The sequence below is a fragment of the Ambystoma mexicanum genome, chromosome 10, assembly GCF_040938575.1.
Source record: "Ambystoma mexicanum isolate Mex_15411 chromosome 10, UKY_AmexF1_1, whole genome shotgun sequence".
Classification (NCBI taxonomy): domain Eukaryota; kingdom Metazoa; phylum Chordata; class Amphibia; order Caudata; family Ambystomatidae; genus Ambystoma; species Ambystoma mexicanum.
In genome coordinates, this window is record NC_090932.1 from 112,650,088 (window position 1) to 112,672,368 (window position 22,281).

The following is a 22,281-nucleotide window of genomic DNA, read 5'->3' on the forward strand; positions in this document are numbered from 1 at the left end:
AATGGCAAAAACATGATAGAAGCCCAATTGCAAGTTTGGAAATGAACACATGTCCCTCACATACACCCAATGGGTGTTAGTGAATGTCAAAACCCATATCATGATATGCATGAAACCAATGAGATGATACTACACATTGAACTTTGAAGAAAAAATATGTATTAAAAGCAACATAAATTGAATCAAAAATAAACAAACAATAATAGAAATAAAAATAAAAAAACAGCAGGTCTGTGAAATAATGCAAAACCACAAATCATAATGCAAAGGAAAGGTGTCCAAAGTCACAGTCCACAAAAGTAAATCCAATGGAAAATTAAAATCGAAAACCATTGCTCCATGGCAAAATCATAATCAAAATTGAAAATCCAAAAGTCGACTATGTACAGATAAACAATCCAGGGTCCATGATCCCAACCGAAGAAATGGAACCTATCTAATAACACTACCTAACAAAAAAACTATATACAAAAATGTGGCCCATTGTCCAAAAGGTCCAAAACAAATGCTAAACCAAAGGAAACCTAACACTAACTATATAACTATTTACAAGGGCAGCGGGCTAGTCCGACGGCTCACTTCGGGATGTTCCGGGCCAGGGCATCATCGAACTCCTGCTCAATGTCCCGGAGGTGCTCTTCCTCCATGGCCCCGAGGGTCCGCAGTGCCGTCCACATGTTCCCCCCAAACTCCCTGCGGATTGCCTCGAGGCACTCGGCACGCCTCCGCCCTGACCATCGTGAGCCGTGCCTCTTCCGCCCGCTGCTGCTCCGCATCTATGGCGTGGCCCAACCGCTGCCACACGAAAGACACTTCCCGTCCTCGGTCCTCCTGCCCTCCTGCCGATGCCTGCCCCTCCGATGTGGAAGGCCCCGAGCCATCATTGCTCCCACCACGTTGCTGCTGCTGCGCCTCTGCCCGTGCACTGCCTCCTGCTGCCTGCACATCCTCCGCTGGCTGGGGTGCAGTCGTTGATGTGGCCACCCCTGCTGGACGTCCGACTCCCGACTGTGGCAGGGATGCCTCCTCCACCAGCCTGGCCGCACCGTCAGAGGCAGCTCCACAGGGCACCCAGGTGACTGATGGGTGGGAAGATGGCACAGAGGTCGACTGGCGCATAGGGGGTTCATTTGAGGAGGGGGTCGTAGCAAGCCCCATCAAACGGAGGAATCCGGCCTGGGTGACCTGTCCCAGTAGGCCGACGCGGTCAACGAGCCATTCGAGATGACGTGCAGTCTCCTCATGAAAAGACTGCAGGTCACCTCGCATGGCCCGTTGACGCAACGCCACACCAGTCAGGACAGGCTCAACCCGGTCCCAGATAGCCACGTCCGCAGGCAGAGGAAGGCCAGTTGTCGTGAGCTCATCCCCTGCCTGAAAACGGGTCTGGACGTAGGCATCCCTGCTGGTGCAAGATGATGCAGTGACAGGATCAGGGACAGGATTGCACACAGGCACCTCCGCGGCGACCTGTGCTGCCTCCTGTCCCTGGTCCTGCACTGCACCACTAGCACCAGTGGAATCCCCACCTCCAGACCCCGTCTCTGTTGCTTGCACGGCCTCCTCCTCCACCAAACCCCCCACCAACCTGGATGACTCTGTGCCATCTTCCCCCATTGGGCCCTGTGGGGTCCCAGCTGCCCCTTCTGATGCCGAGGAGTCCAACTCCGACCTCCGCCTCTTGGACTTCCCCCCGGCAGCTGCGGCCTGGGACGTGGCACCGGACTTCTCACTCCCCGACATCACAACCTGGGAGGGGAGCCGGGCCTTGTGTCTCCGGCTGGCGGTGCGATCCCCGCAGCTGTGCTCCACAGCACCTTCTCCGCCCTCTTCATCAGTTGACGCTGCAGACAGGGAGAAATAGAACACAGGCATCAGGGCACTGTACAATGGACACATACACACATGACAGTTGCACATGAGTGGCATTGGCAAACCTCAGACATGGCATCACAATCGGCAACACACATGTCATTTCAACTTGCACACATGAGCCATACCGCAGCCACATCGCAACTGCCAGCACCATCCATACACATACAACAGCATTAGCAGGCAAAGGTGAGCCAGATATCACATGCAACACAGGGAGTGCACTACACATGCACGCACACCACCACACTTTCATGCATGTGTACACCTCAGCCAACTGTCGCAGTGTTCCGATGGGCATCCATGTCACATCTGCCAATCAGGCTTCCACATCCCGCTGTCAAATGCATCCATGTTGCCTCACTGTTGCACCCTTGTCAAATACACACACATGCACATGTACACAGTGCTGATACATGCAGCTGAAAACAACATACATGCGTGACATCACGAACATGCCCACTTACATACACATTCATCCAAACATGTGTGCCCACACAACTGCATTTGGCATGCAAGCCTACACACACAAGCACCATCCATGTCTCACACATGACAGCCCTCGCATGTGTTAGCCTCACGGTCCTGTACACCCCAACCCATACTCGGCCCCATACAAACAGATGTGCAACCGGCACACTACTGGCACATCACTACACGCACAGCTTACAATCATGATGCATGTACACTTACCGCTCGACTCCAGACGGGTCTGCCTCTCAAGGACCTGGACGTGGAGCGCTGGGGATATGCGTTCCAGGACCCTCATCTGATCTTCCGACAAGTGGCCCCGGCGCCCCTTAGCATCCGCTGCCTTCAAGAGGCGCCGGGCCTTGTTCAGGGTCCTGGACCTGAAGTCCTCCCAGCGCTTCTTGACATGTTGGAAGTCGCAGACTGCCACCCCCTCCGCGTTGATGGCAGTCATGATGTCCGTCCAGATCCGAGTTCGTCCTTCCTTGTCGGAGTGCACACTTCCATAGAGGGCATCATACTGCCCCAGGACTTGCTCCACCAGGACACCAACTTCCCTGGCACTGAAGCTGGTGCCCCTCTGCCTCTCTGGCCAGGGGTTGTCAGTGGTGCCAGATGTTGCAGTGCCCGACATGACAATCCCAGAGGCAGGAGTGGGTGGGCAACTGGGTCCTGGGGCTGGGCTGTGGAGCGATGGAATCCCAGTCGGGAGTCTTCGGTTCCAGCAGGGGTGGTCACAGCAACAGAACCCCTGGCTGATGTGCAGGCAGCAAATGGCAGGGCATGTGGGCAGCAGGCAGCCAGGCAGCAGCAGATGGCAGGTGGGAGCGTGCTCGGGGCTCTGGGGGGCAGTAATTTAGCCTTGTAGGCAGGAGCGTGGTCTTCCATGTGCTTACGCGTGGCCAGCTTGATACGGAGTGATTTGGCACATGAAAATCCTGCACGTCTGCGTGTAAATCGAGGAAAGGCCCTTAGCGCGTATGCACGTCAGCACGCATATGCGATTTCATTGGACCAAAGGCCCTTAGCGCGTAAGCGCGTCTGTAACGTGTCGCGCGCGGGTGTTTCCCTCATTACACGTGATGACAGAGCACACGTGGATTTCCACCAATCACGTGTGAAACTTCCTGCGCACCTCAGAAATACACGTACCCAGGCCAATCGCGTGTACGCTCACTTCCCTCCGATTACACGCGATGACACTCGGACGTGCAGTTTTACCACGTGTGCTCGCATATGCGGTTTCATTGGCCCAAAGGCCACCATGCGCAGCTGTGACGTCACGCGCATGGCCGTAGAGAATGGCGCGTGTTAAAAATAAAGAGATACACGTCCGAGTGTCAAAGCGCGTAACTGGTGGAAATGGCCTGATCGCGTATGCGCGTCTGTGACGTGTGTATAAAAGGTACGTGTAGAACGCCATTTCCTTGTACGTGCTTTTCGTGGAGAGTGAGTGGGTGAAATCTGTACTTCTTGTCAGTTCACACGTGATTTACTTCACGGCGTTTCCAGTTCGTACTCCCTATTACCTCTGACAGCTTTTTCTCTTTTCCTCTTTTTCCTGGGCCTGTTTCCTCAAACAGCGTTCCCTTCTACTGTTGTCCTGTCTCCTCAGACAGCGTACAATTCTTCTTTTGGCGGGGGTGTCGCCAACGCGCACACGCGCATATTTTTCACGCTTATGTTCCTGGCAGACGGTGAGTCGCGCACGTATTTAACATCTGTGCTTGCCCCGTGAGACCCACTTCCAGTACCCCTTCAGAGGTCATTCTAGGCTGCGTGTGACACGCACATGTTCATTCCTTTGTTTCTGGGTGCCACAGCGTAGTGCAGGTTTATTTTTCCACGCACGTGGTCTAGGAGGGGTTGTGTGCACCTTACTTCCCTTTTTTGGGGTGCCTGTGCGTTGCGTGACCTGTCATCTTTCCCCAGGGGTGACATACAGCCTTGCTGGAGCACTAGGGTACGATTACCATCTGGTACCCAACCCCTTTGACCCCCAATTGCCCAGGACAATAGTTCACATCGACTCCCATACGCACAATAACATCAGTGCCCTGGCTGGGAGGCGACCAAGCCGTAAGGGTGGCAAAGGTGGCCGAGCCCCAAGTGGTGGCCGTGGTGGATCCAGTAGGGGACGTGGCCGGGACTTGCAGGGTGCCCCTAGCCCCCCATGTGTGGAGGAGCAGTCAGGGACACCCACGCCCCCCCGCCCCCCGGTTGAGGTTAACGTGGCTGACACCATCCATGCTCAGCCCTTGTTGGACCAGCCAACTGTGGAACCAGACCTGGCACAGGGTGACTCCATGGCTGACTTCCAGGTCAGCAGGTCTAGGCCACGTGCGCCGGTGAACGTTGGTGTCATCAGGCCACGTGGATCAGGGGCAGCTAGGTCATCTACTGCCCCGCGTAGGCAGGCTGGGGAGGCTGCAGGGGCAGCTGCGGCTCCATCCACCGCACCTCTCACACACCCAGCCAGGACAGTGTCGGTCCAAGTCCATCATGCTGACATTCCCCCTGACACCATCACACTTGAGCTAATGCCTGCACCAACTCCCATGCTGAGTGTGCAATCCCACGCTCCTGCCCCTGGTGACCAGAGCGGCGTAGGACACTCAGGATCCCCACCACCTTCCAAGCGGAAGAGGAAGAGTGCTCGTCCAGTAGAGGCTGATGCGCCAGACACGGCTACACAGTCCGGCCCGTCAAGGAAGCCCAGCTTCAATGAGGCCGAACTGAATGCACTTGTAGAGTATGTGTCCGCACATGACCGCGAAATGGTGATTGTTGCAGGATCCAAGACCACACCTGCACAACGTCAGGCACACTGGCAGACCATTGCGGACATCATAAGTGCCCTTGGAATCGTGAGGCGCACAGCTAATGAATGCTACAAGCGCTGGAATGACCTGAAGCGCAGGGCAAAGAATAAGATGGCCTCAAGTCATGCCGCAACTCTAGTGACTGGAGGTGGGTCTCCAGCAGACGACATAGAACTCACTCCACATGAGCAGGTTGCTGGGACCTACGTCACGGAGGAACAGATCCAAGGCGTGGGAGAACTGGCAGATTACGAGGCATTGTCTGGTGAGTGCTGTTAGGGAGAATTCTCTGTTTAGGCTGAATTTCCTAACCTAGTGAGTCCCCCAGCAGCTTTGCTGGATTTCTGGAGTTTGTTTTTTCCATCCTGCCAAGAGTGAGACTCTTTTTCTCCCACTGTTGGGCATGAATGTGTGTAATTCCTTTGAATGTCAATGTGTTCTATGGGCTATGGGGTCTTTTACTCTATAGGGTCTCATATGTTTTTCTATGTGTGTTACACCGCACCCTACGTGCCCTAACACTGGGCCGTCCTAGCGGACCTCCATCATAGACTCCATACCCGGGGACTGACTACTGTCTCCCCGGGCATGTAAAGTCACCATTGGCTTTACTAGACCTAAATTTACTAACAGAACTAGTACAAACCATCCTATTGTGGACGTACTAGTAGGGGTAATTCGATTACTCCTAGGTCTGTTATTCGAGGGTGCACTGTCCCGTCCCCCCTCGTAGAGTTTTGGCTGGTGGCAGTGGAATCTACTTGTTATATTCGACCCCGAATATAACCCTATGGGATTCTTCCCATTGTTAGAGATTGATACTGTTTCTCGTTAATCTCTAACATACCACCGGTCTACTTATCTTAAATAAGTCTATCGGACGGTATTTTCTGCCAGAACTCGGTTTTTAAAATGGCGTCTGTGTTCGTCTCTGTGACTCCTAAACCAAAGGTCGAGCCCTTTGTTACACTTTTGGCGGGCTCTGTACAGAGACCCTCCAAAGTGGTGCCATTCTGTCTGGCTTACCACAGGGGTGTGGGAGGGGGTTTAGGCACCCTGGACCGAGTTGCCTTGCCAACTCCGGTCGCACTCTGGTGTGATTGGCCCAAGTGGTGAGCCTCCCCGCTCACCACTTAGCGTGTGTTGATTGACAGCTAGGCTGAATGAATGGGGGTTTTCTGCATAAAAGCAGGGCTTTTGGGACTGGATCTTCAGAAGTCGCCACAGGACCTAAGAATCTGACGAGGGTAAAGCTGAGCCGACCTGCAATGATGACACCTCCGGTGGAGCCCTGCTGAACCGACTCACCACTTCCCGACGACAGAGGAGATCTCCCTGCCGGAGAGTCTCTTCCCCTGACTGGTGGGAACAACCAGTCCCCTTTGCTTTTTCTTCGCCTCAGGACGCAGTGGTCGAATTGCCCGTGCAGAGCACCTCGGCAACCGGATAGCCACTACCACTGTACCGTGACCAAAAGGTGGTGCCTCGTGACGGAGCACTCCGTGGCTGGTCTCTTCCCTGGTGGTGCAACGATCTTCAACTTTCCTTCAATGACGAGATCCCCTCTTCTCTTGGCAAAGACCGGACGTGCATCCACCACCAGGAACAACTGCCCCCGCCGGAGCTGTCTCTCCACAATCAAGGTACTGTGTCCGCCTGGCTTCCCTTGTTGCCGGATAGAGTGAGGTGTCTTAATCCTCGCCTCTCCATAAGGTCGCCTCCAAGCTTTCTCTAGCGTGTTGTTCTGAACTGGTCCAATCTTCCAATAACAATTTACTTCAAAGACTCAAACGCATTTCCACTAAGATACTTTTGGGACATATCGCCTTGCCTCTCTCCGAGTGGGCCTGGCCTCTGAACTTTATGATCTATTGTGGTTCTTGCTTTCTTGCCTTGCATTTTTTCCCGTGAAGTATTGAACTGTGTTGATTTCGTAACCTACTTATTCTTCTCTCCCGTCCTAACTAATATTAGAGTGCCATCTAGGTTGAGGCATACACCTCTGTCTGAAAATAAGTGATGCTGGTAGAACCTAGACTTGTCGAACTATTGTTAGGGGGATTGATCTGTTCTCTTCGTAGAGTAATTGTAATTGAAGTGTTTGCCGTGATAGTTCCAAAGTGTTTTCTATAGATGTGCCGTTATAAATAAATACCTTTATATCTTTACACTGAAGCCTTGTTGCGTGTTTGCTTGTCTTACTGTGAAGAATTGCCCTATCTTGTATACTCCACATACTGCTTAACTCTTCTTGAGAGAAGTCTGACTGCTCAGCCACAGCTACCAAGTGAATCTGTGTGGTACAGACTGCTACCAAGTGGGTTTACTGCCAAACACCTGTAGTCCTAAATCCTTTGCAGTGGTCCCAGAGGGAACTGCACAGGTTTCCGCCTAACAAGTGCACATGCGTGTGTCATCCATGTGCATGGTGTGTGTGGGAGGGCTTCTGTTTGGGTGCCAGGTGAGGGTGTGTGTGCCTGAGTGGTTTGGGTCGCCCATGTGCCTCTTCCTATACATTCTTGGCACCAGCCTTTGGGTATAGCAGCATCCCTTCTGCCAACATTAGACATCCAGCCCAACACCACGCCAGTTGCCCTTGGAGTGTCATCTTGCCACAACATTGTTGCTTATTTACCTCTGTTTATTCAGGCAGATTGTTTGCATACCACCACTTTTACTCGGGATTTCTCAGTCCTATTGTCACATGCCTGACATGGCTATGGTACAGTGGACTGGCTTAGTTTCCTGGACATGATTAGTTTAGACATGTCCCTGTGCTATAGGACCATTTTGGACTGGCAGCTGCAGGTTAAACATTTGAACCATTTCAATGAAAAAATCAATTATATGAGCAAACTGGACTGAATGAACAATTGGTGACCTCCTCTCCCTCTTCACTTCATGGCTAGGGTACATGCCATCTGTGTGATGGCATGTGTATTTGACCTGCCAATCACTGGCCAATGTGTGATGCCACTGCTAGGCAGCATGCAGCAAATGTGTTCATCTTCCATCTTGGTGTCATCAATGTGTGCCATCTGCCTCCCATCACACGCAGTGACGGTGCATGCATGGGAGGGTTTTAGTCATGTGGGACATGTGTCAATCAAGTACTGTTTCTGTAGCCTCTCAGCCCTAATTGTGTGCCATAGTGCTAATGCCTGTTTCCATTTGTTTTCTTTTATGTCTTTGCAGGGGATGACGCACTTGATACTGCTGGGGTTGTGGAGATGGTGCAGACCCAGGAGGGGTCTGAGGGCCGACCGACCACCAGTGAGGGACGTGGGGTGGTGGTGGGTGAGAACCCACAACTGCTGCAGGTCGTGCTCTCAAGGGGTGTCTCTGGCTGCACCTCCCCTGATCTGTATTCAGGTGTCGATTTGGATGATGAGACCTATGTGCCGTCGCAGGTGAGTGTTCCTGGGCGGGATTCTGTTCTGTCCGACCCACCTGCACCAGGGTTAGAACCCTCAATGGGGATGTCAGTGTTGGCAGGTACGCCTTTGGTGGTTACGGATGCAGGGTCACACTCCGTGACATCTGATCCTGTTCCTGGGCCAGCAGATCAGAGGGGGAATGCAGTCCTGCAGCCTCAGGCAGTGCCGGCACAGCAAGGCGCAGTTCGCCTTGTCCCAGACAGGTGTGGTGCCCGCCGACGTGGTGGCCGTCAGCCACCTGGCAATACTGCATGGGAGCAATCCATATACGGTATGGCAACCCAACAGGCAGCATCATCAGAGATGATGGCTCAGGCCATGGATAGGGTGGCCACTTCCATTGTCCCCCCCGAAAGGCTGATGGAGCGACTACAGCAGGCAACCGACTCCATCTGCCAGTCACACAGGGAGGACATGTTGGCGTCCGACAAGGACAGGCGGGCGGCACTGGCGACTCTGCAGGAAGCCATTTCCATAGAGTCCCAGGGCCACAGGGAAGCCCTGAGGGTGGAACTCCTTCACCTCAGGACGACTCTTGTTGAGCTTGAGGCTTCAACAAATAGAAGGACAGAACAGCAGCTGGAGCGTCTCACACGTACACTCTCAGCTGAGATGCAGGCAACTAGGGCCGAGGTCCGGGAATCCCGTGAGTTGTTGCATGGGGACCTCCGCACACTTATCCTCCAGAACGAGACCTACCACACCTGCATGCTTACAGCCATGGAGGAACAGACTAGGGCTTTGCGTGGGCTGCCTCCCATAGTGCCACCACCTCCTGATGCAGCTGCAGAGGGTGAGGAGAGCGACAGCAGTGATACTACCACAATAGGGTAGCCGTGTAGGCCATGAGCCCATGGAGGTGTTTTTTTTTCGCAAGATCCACACAGGTGGGTTTTGGTGTGCACCCTGTCCTCGGACCTCCTGGGTGGCCTCCCCCACCCCCCGGGCCCATTAATGGCCATTTTTGATTTTCTTTTTTTTTTGGGACGGTGTGTTGCCTTGTGTGGCTCCCGTGGGCATACGCTGCATTGTGGCTGGGCACATGCAGGCTTGTCATGAATTTGGTTCAGATGCTTGGGTCTTTGTGACACACACCCCTCCTGCTTCCCGTTTCCATGGGCTTGCAAAGGGTGTGCCCAAGTGACATTGACGTACATGGTGACATTGGACTCCCATGAGCTGTGTGGGCAGTCTGTAGTCAATACTGTGTATACATTCATAGTGCATATTGTTGTTGTATTGTACACTGCATGGTGTATTGATATGTGCCTCTGCATCCATCTCATCCTCCTTATTTGCAGGTCCATTCCTCATGTCTTCACAATGCGGTCCACCTTGGAACTGGAGTCCATGTTGTAAGCAGTGCACCTACACTCTTGCGTGGCGCTAACACTGTATACTTGGAAGTGTTCGGAGGGCTGGCATCATCAGGTAGTGAGGCTAGCAATTTTTTAAGTCTGTAATGTCATGTTTAAGGTAGGTTGGAGGTTGTGTAGGTGATTGGTATTCTTGGTAAGTATTTGGTAATGTGTGTTGTAGGTCCTGCATTACTGTGAGCATTTCATGTGTGGACATGTTTCCATTAGGGACACTGTAGCTGGTGACACTTGGGGCATGTTGTGGGGATTAATTTCTTTCCTCTCACATTGCATCACATGCCATGGTGTGTTGTGTGGCCGTGCCGGTGAGGGGTTGGGTGACATGGCACTGTTTTCATGTAGTGTTTTGTGAGTGGGTATTCATTTCTGCAGCATGGAAGTGTCTTTTGATGACACTGCATTGGTGGTGTTTGTGTAGGTAGGGATGCACACATTGTGACACTTCCACATGAACAATCTCAGGCTTCTATGGTTCTGACAGTTGACTGTCCCTTTGTTCGTCTTAATTGTCAGGTCGAGTCATCATTACTTATCAGATGGTATGTGCCAGGGCTGTGTGCACTCCACTGGGGTGTGATTTCTATGTGAAGTAATTAGCCACCAGCTGCGTACGGGCTGCCTCACCCCGTGCCCTCTCCCCTCCCATGCGCAGTGGGCGTGCATGTGGTTGGGGATGTGGGGGCACCACCATGTCCACAGCCAGGCCACGGCGTGTTGCAACATTGTGCAGGACACATGCTGCCACTATGATCCTGCACACTACTGGGGGCGCATATAACAGCTGCCCACCAGAACGGTCAAGGGAGCGAAAGCGTGACTTGAGCACTTCGAATGTGCGCTCCACTATGCCCCGGGTTGCAATATGGGCTGTGTTGTATCTTACCTCTGGAGGCGTGATGGGGTTCCGAATTGGCATCATCATGTGGGTGCTCAGAGGGTAGGCACTGTCCCCTGGTGAGGAGGTGATGGGTATCATTAGTGGGGTAGTGACATAACTCTGCATCTGACATGCATGCATGTGCAGTGGCATTCATACTCACCAAGCAGCCATGTATTGCCATGCCGCCCAGCTTCTAGGTCCTGGCTTAGGGTAGACATTCGGTAAATGAAGCTGTCGTGGGTGGAACCTGGATAGTTGGCATATACTGAGGTGATGATTCCCTTAGCATTACATACTACCTGCACGTTGATGGAATGCCAGTGCTTGCGGTTCCTATAGATGTGCTCAGATGCCCTGGGGGGACGTAGTGCCACATGGGTGCAGTCAATGGCACCTAGCACTTTTGGGAATTGTGCTACACAGTAGAAATCGAGGGTGGCAGCCTGCCTTTCTGCAGGTGTCCTGGGCAGGTATATGTGCCTACGGACTGATGGGCGTGCAGTGATGATGTTCAAGACCTGGTGTAGGCAGCGTGACTGCGTGGCTTGTGACACCCCACCCACTATGGCACTTGTCCGCTGAAATGATCCTGTGGCCAAGAAGTGCAGTACATTGAGGACCTTCTCCAGGGGCTGAGTGCTTGGGAGCACAGGGTGGGTGATGTGAGGTCATCCTCCCACTCACTGACCAGGTCCAGTATTATGTGTGGTGGAAACGTGTACCTCCCATACACCTGGTCATCAGGCATCCCAAAAAGGCTGGTTCTGGGAGTGAAAATTCTGGCCCTCACTATCCTCCTCCTCCTCCTTTGGTAACCCATGGCCACTGCTGCTAGGAACGGTATATTCATCCTGGCGTATGAGCTTGTTTGTTGTTTGCGCGCACGTTTATGCTGCGCGGGTCGATGTACGCCTGCTTCATGCTGGCGTACGTGTTTCAGGATTGGACCATTTATTTTTCGGCACGTCGTAGGCGAACGTGTGAATCTTCCCGCCCACCCCAGGAATACACGTAGCACGCTCTCCCAGGCCCAGTCGCGAGTAAATATTCCCGCCCACCCCTGGAATACATGTACCCCACTCTCACAGGCCCAGTCGTGTGTGGAAGTTCACGCGCACCCCGAAGTACACATACCCACGGCAACCGCGTGTGGAACCTCCCGCGCACCCGAAGTACACGTACCTAGGCCAATCGCGTGTGGAACCTCCCGCGCACCCCATAGTACACGTGCCCAGGCCAATCGCGTGGGGAACTTCCCGCGCACCCCGAAGTACATGTACCCAGGTGAATCGCGTGTGGAACTTCCCGTGCACCCCGTAGTACACGTACCCAGGCCAATCGCGTGTGGAACTTCCCGCGCACCCCGTAGTACACATACCCAGGCCAATCGCGTGTGGAACTTCCCACGCACCCCGAAGTACACGTACCCAGGCCAATCGCGTGTGGAACTTCCCGCGCACCCCGTAGTACACGTATGTGTATCGCATGTGGAACTTCCCGTGCTTCCCGAAGTACACGTACCCAGGCAAATCGCACGGCTGGGGGGTGGGGGTGATGGGAGACATGAGTGGGGGCCTGGTGGAGGCTGCCCCTGCACTGCTGGGGGGTGGGGGTGATGGGAGACATGAGTGGGGGCCTGGTGGAGGCTGCCCCTGCACTGCTGGGGAGTGGGGGTGATGGGAGACATGAGTGGGGCCTGGTGGAGGCTGCCCCTGCACTGCTGGGGGGTGGGGGTAGTGGTAGACATGGGTGGGGGCCTGGTGGAGGCTGCCCCTGCACTGCTGGGGGGTGGGGGTGATGGGAGACATGAGTGGGGGCCGGGTGGAGGCTGCCCCTGCACTGCTGGGGGTGGGGGTGATGGGAGACATGAGTGGGGGCCTGGTGGAGGCTGCCCCTGGTGGCTGGGGGGTGGGGGTGCAGGGGGACATGTGTGGGAGCCTGGTGAAGGCTGCCCCTGCACTGCTGGGGGGTGGGGGTGATGGGAGACATGAGTGGGGGCCTGGTGGAGGCTGCTCCTGGTGGCTGGGGGGTGGGGATGCAGGGGGACATGTGTGGGAGCCTGGTGGAGGCTGCCCCTGCACTGCTGTGGGGTGGGGGTGATTGTAGACATGAGTGGGGGCCTGGTGGAGGCTGTCCCTGCACTGCTGGGGGATTTGGTGATGGGAGACATGAGTGGGGGCCTGTTGGAGGCTGCCCTACACTGCTGGGGGTGGGGGTGATGGGAGACATGAGTGGGGGCCTGGTGGAGGCTGCCCCTGGTGGCTGGGGGGTAGGGGTGGTGGTAGACATGGGTGGGGGCCTGGTGGAGGATGCCCCGGCACTGCTGGGGGGTGGGGGTGCAGGGGGACATGTGTGGGAGCCTGGTGGAGGCTGCCCCTGCACTGCTGGGGGGTGGGGGTGATGGGAGACATGAGTGGGGGCCTGGTGGAGGCTGCCCCTGCACTGCTGGGGGGTGGGGGTGGTGGTAGACATGGGTGGGGGCCTGGTGGAGGCTGCCCCTGCACTGCTGGGGGGTGGGGGTGATGGGAGACATGAGTGGGGGCCTGGTGGAGGCTGCCCCTGCACTGCCGGGGGTGGGGGTGATGGGAGACATGAGTGGGGGCCTGGTGGAGGCTGCCCCTGGTGGCTGGGGGGTGGGGGTGCAGGGGGACATGTGTGGGAGCCTGGTGAAGGCTGCCCCTGCACTGCTGGGGGGTGGGGGCGGTGGGAGACATGAGTGGGGGCCTGGTGGAGGCTGCCCCTGGTGGCTGGGGGGTGGGGGTGCAGAGGGACATGTGTGGGAGCCTGGTGGAGGCTGCCCCTGCACTGCTGGGGGGTGGGGGTGATGGGAGACATGAGTGGAGGCCTGGTGGAGGCTGCCCCTGCACTGCTGGGGGGTGGGGTGATGGGAGACATGAGTGGGGGCCTGGTGGAGGCTGCCCCTGCACTGCTGGGGGGTGGGGGTGCTGGGAGACATGTGTGGGAGCCTGGTGAAGGCTGCCCCTGCACTGCTGGGGAGTGGGGGTGATGGGAGACATGAGTGGGGGCCTGGTGGAGGCTGCCCCTGGTGGCTGAGGGGTGGGGATGCAGGGAGACATGTGTGGGAGCCTGGTGGAGGCTGCCCCTGCACTGCTGGGGGTGGGGGTGATGGGAGCCATGAGTGGGGGCCTGGTGGAGGCTGCCCCTGCACTGCTGGGGGGTGAGGTGATGGGAGACATGAGTGGGGGCCTGGTGGAGGCTGCCCCTGCACTGCTGGGGGTGGGGGTGTTGGGAGACATGAGTGGGGGCCTGGTGGAGGCTGCCCCTGGTGGCTGGGGGGTGGGGGTGCAGGGGGACATGTGTGGGAGCCTGGTGGAGGCTGCCCCTGCACTGCTGGGGGGTGGGGGTGATGGGAGACATGAGTGGGGGCCTGGTGGAGGCTGCCCCTGGTGGCTGGGGGGTGGGGGTGGTGGTAGACATGGGTGGGGGCCTGGTGGAGGCTGCCCCTGCACTGCTGGGGGTGGGGGTGATGGGATACATGAGTGGGGGCCTGGTGGAGGCTGTCCCTGCACTGCTGGGGGATTTGGTGATGGGAGACATGAGTGGGGGCCTGTTGGAGGCTGCCCTACACTGCTGGGGGTGGGGGTGATGGGAGACATGAGTGGGGGCCTGGTGGAGGCTGCCCCTGGTGGCTGGGGGGTAGGGGTGGTGGTAGACATGGGTGGGGGCCTGGTGGAGGATGCCCCGGCACTGCTGGGGGGTGGGGGTGCAGGGGGACATGTGTGGGAGCCTGGTGGAGGCTGCCCCTGCACTGCTGGGGGGTGGGGGTGATGGGAGACATGAGTGGGGGCCTGGTGGAGGCTGCCCCTGCACTGCTGGGGGGTGGGGGTGGTGGTAGACATGGGTGGGGGCCTGGTGGAGGCTGCCCCTGCACTGCTGGGGGGTGGGGGTGATGGGAGACATGAGTGGGGGCCTGGTGGAGGCTGCCCCTGCACTGCCGGGGGTGGGGGTGATGGGAGACATGAGTGGGGGCCTGGTGGAGGCTGCCCCTGGTGGCTGGGGGGTGGGGGTGCAGGGGGACATGTGTGGGAGCCTGGTGAAGGCTGCCCCTGCACTGCTGGGGGGTGGGGGCGGTGGGAGACATGAGTGGGGGCCTGGTGGAGGCTGCCCCTGGTGGCTGGGGGGTGGGGGTGCAGAGGGACATGTGTGGGAGCCTGGTGGAGGCTGCCCCTGCACTGCTGGGGGGTGGGGGTGATGGGAGACATGAGTGGAGGCCTGGTGGAGGCTGCCCCTGCACTGCTGGGGGGTGGGGTGATGGGAGACATGAGTGGGGGCCTGGTGGAGGCTGCCCCTGCACTGCTGGGGGGTGGGGGTGATGGGAGACATGTGTGGGAGCCTGGTGAAGGCTGCCCCTGCACTGCTGGGGAGTGGGGGTGATGGGAGACATGAGTGGGGGCCTGGTGGAGGCTGCCCCTGGTGGCTGAGGGGTGGGGATGCAGGGAGACATGTGTGGGAGCCTGGTGGAGGCTGCCCCTGCACTGCTGGGGGTGGGGGTGATGGGAGCCATGAGTGGGGGCCTGGTGGAGGCTGCCCCTGCACTGCTGGGGGGTGAGGTGATGGGAGACATGAGTGGGGGCCTGGTGGAGGCTGCCCCTGCACTGCTGGGGGTGGGGGTGTTGGGAGACATGAGTGGGGGCCTGGTGGAGGCTGCCCCTGGTGGCTGGGGGGTGGGGGTGCAGGGGGACATGTGTGGGAGCCTGGTGGAGGCTGCCCCTGCACTGCTGGGGGGTGGGGGTGATGGGAGACATGAGTGGGGGCCTGGTGGAGGCTGCCCCTGGTGGCTGGGGGGTGGGGGTGGTGGTAGACATGGGTGGGGGCCTGGTGGAGGCTGCCCCTGCACTGCTGGGGGTGGGGGTGATGGGATACATGAGTGGGGGCCTGGTGGAGGCTGCCCCTGCACTGCTGGGGGGTGGGGGTGGTGGTAGACATGGGTGGGGGCCTGGTGAAGGCTGCCCCTGCACTGCTGGGGAGTGGGGGTGATGGGAGACATGAGTGGGGGCCTGGTGGAGGCTGCCCCTGGTGGCTGGGGGGTGGGGGTGCAGGGGGACATGAGTGGGAGCCTGGTGAACGCTGCCCCTGCACTGCTGGGGGGTGGGGGTGATGGGAGACAAGAGTGGGGGCCTGGTGGAGGCTGCCCCTGGTGGGTGGGGGGTGGGAGTGCAGGGGGACATGTGTGGGAGCCTGGTGGAGGCTGCCCCTGCACTGCTGGGGGGTGGGGGTGATGGGAGACATGAGTGGAGGCCTGGTGGAGGCTGCCCCTGCACTGCTGGGAGGTGGGGTGATGGGAGACATGAGTGGGGGCCTGGTGGAGGCTGCCCCTGCACTGCTGGGGGGTGGGGGTGATGGGAGACATGAGTGGGGGCCTGGTGGAGGCTGCCCCTGCACTGCTGGGGGTGGGGGTGATGGGAGACATGAGTGGGGGCCTGGTGGAGGCTGCCCCTGGTGGTTGGGGGGTGGGGGTGGTGGTAGACATGGGTGGGGGCCTGGTGGAGGCTGCCCCTGCACTGCTGGGGGTGGGGTGCAGGGGGACATGTGTGGGAGCCTGGTGGAGGCTGCCCCTGCACTGCTGTGGGGTGGGGGTGATGGGAGACATGAGTGGGGGCCTGGTGGAGGCTGCCCCTGGTGGCTGGGGGGTGGGGTTGGTGGTAGACATGGGTGGGGGCCTGGTGGAGGCTGCCCCTGCACTGCTGGGGGGTGGGGTGATGGGAGACATGAGTGGGGGCCTGGTGGAGGCTGCCCCTGGTGGCTGGGGTGGGGGTGCAGGGGGACATGTGTGGGAGCCTGGTGGAGGCTGCCCCTGGTGGCTGGGGGGTGGGGGTGATGGGAGACATGAGTGGGGGCCTGGTGGAGGCTGCCCCTGCACTGCTGGGGGGTGGGGGTGGTGGTAGACATGGGTGGGGGCCTGGTGGAGGCTGCCCCTGCACTGCTGGGGGTGGGGGTGATGGGAGACATGAGTGGGGGCCTGGTGGAGGCTGCCCCTGCACTGCTGGGGGGTGGGGGTGATGGGAGACATGAGTGGGGGCCTGGTGGAGGCTGCCCCTGGTGGCTGGGGGGTGGGGGTGCAGGGGGACATGTGTGGGAGCCTGGTGGAGGCTGCCCCTGCACTGCTGGGGTGTGGGGGTGATGGGAGACATGAGTGGGGGCCTGGTGGAGGCTGCACCTGGTGGCTGGGGGTGGGGGTGGTGGTAGACATGGGTGGGGGCCTGATGGAGGCTGCCCCATGCACTGCTGGGGGGTGGGGGTGATGGGAGACATGAGTAGGGGCCTGGTGGAGGCTGCCCCTGGTGGCTGGGGGGTGGGGGTGCAGGGGGACATGTGTGGGAGCCTGGTGGAGGCTGCCCCTGGTGGCTGGGGGGTGGGGGTGATGGGAGACATGAGTGGGGGACTGGTGGAGGCTGCCCCTGGTGGCTGGGGGGTGGGGGTGGTGGTAGACATGGGTGGGGGCCTGGTGGAGGCTGCCCCTGCACTGCTGGGGGGTGGGGGTGATGGGAGACATGAGTGGGGGCCTGGTGGAGGCTGCCCCTGCACTGCTGGGGGGTGGGGGTGCAGGGGGACATGGGTGGGAGCCTGGTGGAGGCTGCCCCTGAACTGCTGGGAGGTGGGGGTGATGGGAGACATGAGTGGGGGCCTGGTGGAGGCTGCCCCTGCACTGCTGGGGGGTGGGGGTGATGGGAGACATGTGTTGGTGATCAGTAGTGGAAGGTGACATGTGGGTTGGCTGGTGGGCATGGCCATGGTGGATGGGTTGCCTGTGGGACATGAACAGGGGTGCAGGGTAGTACCCTGTGGTGTGGGCTGCCTGCAGGGGCCGTGGAGGGTGTAGAGGGAACACCTGGGAGGACCCACATGGCCAAATCACGTGTAGCATTCCCCGGCACCACCGAAATACACGTACCCTGCTGAAATCGCGTGTGAATCTTCCCGCGCACCTCGGAATACACGTACCCAGGCCAATCGCGTGTGGAACTTCCCGCGCACCCCGAAGTACACGTACCCAGGCCAATCGTGTGTGGAACTTCCCACGCACCCGAAGTACACCTACCCAGGCCAATCGCGTGTGGAACTTCCCGCGCACCCCGTAGTACACGTACCCAGGCTAATCGCATGTGGAACTTCCTGCGCACCCCGAAGTACACGTACCCAGGCCAATCGCGTGTGGAACTTCCCGCGCACACGCTATTTTTCACACAGCGGGTGTCCGTGTTTGTCGGTGCCCCTTTGCACCTGATTTGTCTTAGAGGGCCACTGTATGGCCCATTCATCATGGCTGTATATGGGTGCTTTTTGTTAGCGCACATTTTGGCGCACATTTTTTTCAGTCGCAGGGGCGCTACCGCCTGCTTTCTTGTGGCGTACTTGTTTGGCCCTGTGCGCGTCTTTGACCGTGCGCTGGTTTGCCCTATTCGATTCCATGAATACGGGTTGTAGGCGAGCGTGTGGGCGTTCCGCGCACTTGCCTCCTGTACTTCCCCCGTGACGCCCATATTTTCACGCGTTGTTCCCCATTCCGAGTGTTACGCCCCGTGTTCCGCCTACTTTTGTGATGTGCACCGCGCTATGTGCGATTTCGCAGTGGCAGTGGCGCACGCTGTTGGATGACCTGTGCGCCGGCGTGCGTGGCGCACATTTTTAGCGCACATCCAATGTTTTTCTCGCACACGGACTTCCATGAATCGATGTGAGCTGGTTTCCCTGCGATTTTCGCACTTGCACTGCGATTTTTGCACTTTTACTGCGATTCGCACGTTTTGGCACCTCTGCGCGGGAATTTTCGGCGCACATTATTTCCATGAATCGACCCCAAAATGTTGAATTACCATTTGCAACTGTAGGCCATTTTTTCATTGGTGTCCAAGACAATTTAATGCTGCAGTCCGACACTGCTGCGGCGGTAAATAGTTTTGGGTCACCAGCTGCATCGAATGCCATGGAGTGCTCAGCGAGTGGTATTGTGATGAAGTTGAGGCCGTGCGGAGGTTGGTCTCCGTCACAAGAAGTTACCGGAATCTTTCAATGAAGAGGTTGACTAGTTTGGAGGTGGAAAGGAAACATGTTAATCAATTGAGCACCTTTGCTTCCAGGATTTTGGAGCAGGGTACGAGGAACAGTGGGTAGTACTTGTGGGAAGCAATTTGTCCTGCCATGTTTTTTTAGTAAGGGTATTACCACTGTTGTATAGTGTATCAATGCATTTCACTGAATCCGTTTTCACCTAATGTGAATCTTTAAAAAAGAAATCTTCGAATTTGGTTAGGTAACTGAGTACATTTTAAAACGTAGATGGGCGGGGTAAGGGGATAGGATAAGGTAGAGGGAAGTGGGGGGATTGCGGGGGTCTCCCCATGCATAAAAAAATAAGAAGACTTTTTCCCCGAAGATTTCTAATTTAGGTGTAGTAAATTCAGTGAAATCACATACATCCGTTTTATAGCAACTGATTGCGGTATGTGCTTGAAAGGATTGACTAGTTGTTGAGCTGTTTGAAACAAGATGAGTGTTTTTATATTAAGGCTGAGAGGGGTGATAATTTTTAGGGCAAAAGAGTCTAAGAGAGAGTGATGGAGAGAAGTGAACTCCCTGGAGAAAGGGGCTTGTGGCTATCGCAGAATTTTCAATGTGTCCCAGGGCTGAGAATTCATCCATCCTTGCTAGGACACTCCGCAGTGACCGGCCGTTTATATCTGTACCAGCAATGCCTTGTTCCCCATTGTATGTTCTCACTTCCACTACACCAACAGGTTGATGTTTTGTTCATATTTAACTACCCTAGAATTGCAAGGCTCCTGGAAACAGGGTTCTACTGCCTACTGTAGTTTCTTCAGTACAGTGTTTCTGTTCAAAGCACTATGTTAGGGTGACCAGATGTCCCGGTTTTGCCGGGACTGTCCCGGAATTGAGTGCTCTGTCCCCCTTTCTCAAGATTATTTTTCCATTGGAAAACGCAGTGGTCCCGGTTTTTGGTAGTAGTCTTCATAGCTGGCAGGCAGGAAGGCACAATCTCACACAGACGAAATGCTGCATTTTTTGTATTTTTAAATTTATTGGATATTTATAAGGAGCTTATACAACGAGACAGTTTTTCAAAGCACCACAAGGCAAGAGGGAAGGGAACAAGGGAGCAAATAAACAATGAAACGGACAATGAATTAATAGAAACAAACAGAGGTCCTACTAGTCTTTGTGACATTCGGAACGTGCAAGTGCAGTGAAATGAAAAATGGGGGTTTAGTGAGGGTAAGTGCTAATAAGGGTCCCCTAAGGGAGGACGTGCCAGAGGTAGGTGCCTGTTGGGGAGGCAACAGTTAAGTGCATGAGTGGAGATGTCCCAAGCCGAAGAGGGAGGTCTACCGCCCAACAGGTAATTGCAGGCTGGAGGAAAACCACACGACAGGCAGGTGTGGGCCCAGAGGGCAGTGCAGTGGGGGATGCTGCTGGCAAGTGGGCAGAAGGCCAGGACCCTATTGGGATCTTGAGGGGCCAGGGCGCCAATCTCAGCGACAGGAGGGGATGGTTAGCACAGGAGGGGAGAGGGAAGGAGGAGGAGAAGAGAAAGTGTGGGGATGTGGCCTCGCAAGATCACGGCTCGCCGAGATCTCGCAAGATCATGCTCGAGAAGCACGCTGGCTTCCCGACAAGGAGCAATCACACAGCGGACCGTTAGACTAGCGGACGCTTCCCGGCGCTCCTCCTATGAACTCAGGCCTGCAGCCTGGCCTCCATGCAGCTATTTACTGACACTTAACTGTGACCATTGCTGAGGGCATAATTCCACTGCATTGAGGCAACTGCAGTGGTTGCCCCAAATAACTACTTACTTTGCATAACATATGCCCAGACTAATACATATAGCACAATTCCAATGCAGTGAAGTAACTACAGTGGTTGCTCCTATACTTCACCCAATTCAATTCACCTCACCAGTTCCCTGGCATTATGTTTATCGTCATCATCATCAAATAACTTTATTCTATCATCAGGCCATCAAAGTACATCCTCACACAAAATACATGATTTCCACAATACATCATACCAAGAAAAAGGAAAAAGGAAAATGGAGAATGAAAGAGGGAACTTTAAGGGCTAAAGTGAATTCCAACATTTTGCTCACAGCCCGATTCGGTACACCACACATTCCATAGACCCAGTCCATGTTGGTTCCAAATTGGCCAGGAGTATGAGATTTGCTCCAGATAGAAGCTGGTTGGCTGGTTGGCTGGAGTAATTCCAGGCAGGCCGACAACTTCTTGATGAGGGTACGGGCTTATTGAAATCCTGCTCTTGGGCATCCAACCTCCTGTGAGAAACCAGAGGGTGTCTCACCCACTGGACACCAGGGATCTGTCTCTCAGGTGGCCAGGGCACAGCCATCGCCTTTGTATTCAGACCCTGGATCCAGACCCTGGGGGTGGACCAGTGCGGGAGGATCACCTGGGTGAGGGGTCTTTGGGGAATGGGGGTGAGGCATCCAACCCATCCCCTGTTTTATGATTCTCTGAGGTTCCAACCCCCCCTTTTTCACACAAACACTGTGCCAAGGAAGAAGGTGACTGAGAGTAACACCATTTACTTTCACACATCGTACTGGACATGTCCCGCTAATCGGGCCAGGCAAAGTCAGGCACTTGATTCTAAGTGCATACACCTGATACCAATTACCTCTCTTCACAGGAACAAAAGGCAGAACCCAAAGACACAGTCTGAGCAAGGCGGAACATGAGTACGAGCAGGGCTTCTGGGATGAAGGCAAAGCTACTGGTGCAGAGTGACGGACCAAGGGATGAGAGCATCAGGTCGAGAGCCCCAAGAGTTCCCTACTGGAGTTTGTTGCCTCTAACAGGCCTCAAAAGATACGTGGAGAAGGACAGACCCCACAAGTGAAGACTGCATTGTGTTTCAAGGATGCCAGCGACCCCCCCCAGGTGAACGGCAGAGCTGGGGAGGCGAGGCCAAACCTGTGGTACAAACATTGACTTGTAAATTTGAAATCGCAAAAGAGAGGCCCACAGCCGGTGAGTTGCCAAGCAACCTGAAAGACTGGTGTGTGTTAAAGTTTGAAATAGCAACATTTTATCGCAAGTGAAGGCTGCACGCATGTGAATGAGACACGAGGAAAGACAGACCTGTGAATGAACTTTGAAGTAAAAGACAGCTGTGAAATCAGTGATACTAAGTAACAGAGGCCTGGTGAAAGGAAGTAGCCCACTGGAAAGTCTCAGTGAAAGGTCAATTGTTTGAAGCGAAAAAGCGAATGAACAACAAAAGTGAAAAAAAGAAGTTTAACTCCTAGAGAAGTGTAGAGTGAAAGTTGAACTGTGGATTTTGAGTAAAAGTGGTCCTGTAGTGGTCTGTAAAGAAAGCCATGCGCATTTGAAAGTCTTCGACATCTGAAAGTGGTCTGAGCC